This window comes from Lactuca saligna, unplaced genomic scaffold (assembly GCF_052625555.1).
Source record: "Lactuca saligna cultivar CGN05327 unplaced genomic scaffold, ASM5262555v1 scaffold_67, whole genome shotgun sequence".
Taxonomy (NCBI): domain Eukaryota; kingdom Viridiplantae; phylum Streptophyta; class Magnoliopsida; order Asterales; family Asteraceae; genus Lactuca; species Lactuca saligna.
In genome coordinates this window covers 67501-70000 of record NW_027629928.1, presented here as the reverse complement: position 1 = coordinate 70000, position 2500 = coordinate 67501, and positions in this window count along the sequence as shown.

Below are 2500 nucleotides of genomic sequence, written 5' to 3'. Positions count from 1 at the left end.
CTAAGCAAGCGAGGCTGGCAAGGCAAGCCACCCAAGGGAACAAGGCACCTTGCCACACACATGCCCACGAACGACCAAGGCAACAAGGCAACCTTGCCACACAAATGCCCATGGGGGACTACCACCACTTGGTGCCCAGAAGCGTGTATGACGAACAAGGCATGGTGTTGGGAATTATGCATCTTCGGGCTAATCAATGTCTGTTCCTGTCACCAAGCTCTTTGTGCATTATGTATATATAGGGGGTACATGGGGACTAATACCACCCTTGGTGCCCGACAGGTGTGTTGGGAAACCTAAGCAAGCGAGGCTGGCAAGGCAAGCCACCCAAGGGAACAAGGCACCTTGCCACACACATGCCCATGAACGACCAAGGGAACAAGGCAACCTTGCCACGCACAAACCCATCCACGAACGACCAAGGGAACAATGCATACGGGGCTGGCAAGGCAAGCAGGCTACCCAAGGGAACAAAGCCTCTTCCCACACACAGACCCATGAACGACCAAGGGAACAAGGGTGTGAACGACCAAGGAACAATGCGTATTGCCACACACATTCCCATGAACGACCAAGGGAACAAGGCTACCTCCCAAACAAACACACATGAACGACCAAGTGAAGAAGGCTTCTTCCCACACACAACCCCATGAACGACCAAGGGAACAAGTTTACTTCGTACACGAACACCCATGAACGACCAATGGAACAAGGCATCTTGCCACACACATGCCCATGAGCAACCCAATCCCATCCTCATCGGTCTAAGGAACAAGGGGCCTTGACAAACCATGAGCAGATTTCTAAGCAAGTCAAACGATGAAGGGAGCAAAGTGTAGTTCCTACTTAGTACATAGTAAATTGAATATATGAGTTCCAATCCGATCAACTCGTGTTCTTTCGAGTTCATCTAAGCCACTTATGAATACCTAAAAGCCTTATCTGCCTGCCTATCACCAGGCGACAGGGACAAACACCCAAATATGATATATTTTCATTTCAAGTCCATTCGTCTATGTTAACAACGACCCACACAAATTTTCAATGGCATTCCTACTTGATTTGAGCGACATTCCAACAAGTAGGGAACCATCGCTTCAAGGCATGACCAAGGATAGGACACAAACATTTACGCCTCAAACATGACATTTTGTTTTTTTTTTTTTATTTATTTCAAAGCTTTTCATTTATAATAAAAAGCATCCCTACAAAATTTTGTGTCAATCCGAATTAATTCGAGCGAGTTATGGACGATTTCGCACAATTATGCATCCTTGGGCAAATCAATGTCTGTTCCTGTCACCAAGCTCTTTGTATAATATGTATATATAGGGGAACCATGGGACTGCTGCCCATTGGCGCCCCAAGGGTGTCCAACGCCCAAGGCTCTCGAGGCTGGCACGCTCAAGGCATGGCCAAGACGCCCGCTCTTGACGAAAATGGGGCCAAAACGCCCCCCATTGGCGCCCCACTCCCGTGTCCCCTCGCCCCCAAGTCGTGTGTGTCCAAAAATTATGCATCATCAGGGAAATCAATGTCTGTTCCTGTCACCAAGCTCTTTGTGCAATATGTATATATAGGGGGTACCATGGGGTCTCATTCTCATAGGTGCCCGGCATGGTTGATGGGCAAATAAGAATCGTGAGGCTGTATCGAGCACACACGAGGCATGCCAAGCCAAGCCCCACGACCCATGAAAGAGGCCATCCCCCCCAACACGTTGCCTTGATTTCTCGAACGGTGACCTGAAAATTAGCCCCATCTCCTTGAGTCTCCTCGACGTTGTGCCCATACACTAGCCCGTTGCCTTGATTTTCCTCGACATAGGGCGCAGAAACTAGCCCCGTTGGCTTCACCTGTGCCTCGACGCCGTGCGCATACTAAGAAATATACATCCTCAGGGAAAGCAATGGGTGTTGCTGTCACCAAGCTCCTTGTGCAATATGTATATATAGGGGGGGAGCCGTGGGTGAGCATGGGAAGGGATGAAGGTGCCAGACTGCCTTTGAGCGCGAGCTTGGGTGACTGTTGCTTGATTCCTAGTCGGTGGCATAATACCCCTCCGAGTGGGGGCCTTGGCGTGGTGTGGGGATGCCTCGTTAGGTCTCTGCGACACCGATCCAGGGTTGTGGTCTAGCTTTGGAAGTTTGGGATGGTGCTGTTTGTGTGGCAATTCGATGACGATGTGCTTGCTGATCTATGTTTGACGTGCTACTGGTGCTAGCCAGCATTTGATTTGTGCTGATGATTGGGAAAAGATAGGCGTTAAAGTGGCATGTGTTGCTTTTTGTGATACTACTATGGTACGCTAGTCTATCCTTGTTAGATGTGCGGTTGGTGCCTAAGCGTAGCTAGCATTGGTTTAGCACCGATGACGCTGAGGAAGCAAGCATTATCAGGAAGCATTGTTAGACATTCAGTATCATCATGGCGTGTTGAAATTATCTTGGAAGCATAAAAGATGCCGGCCATACCTGGCTGGCGTTTTTGTGTGGGCGGG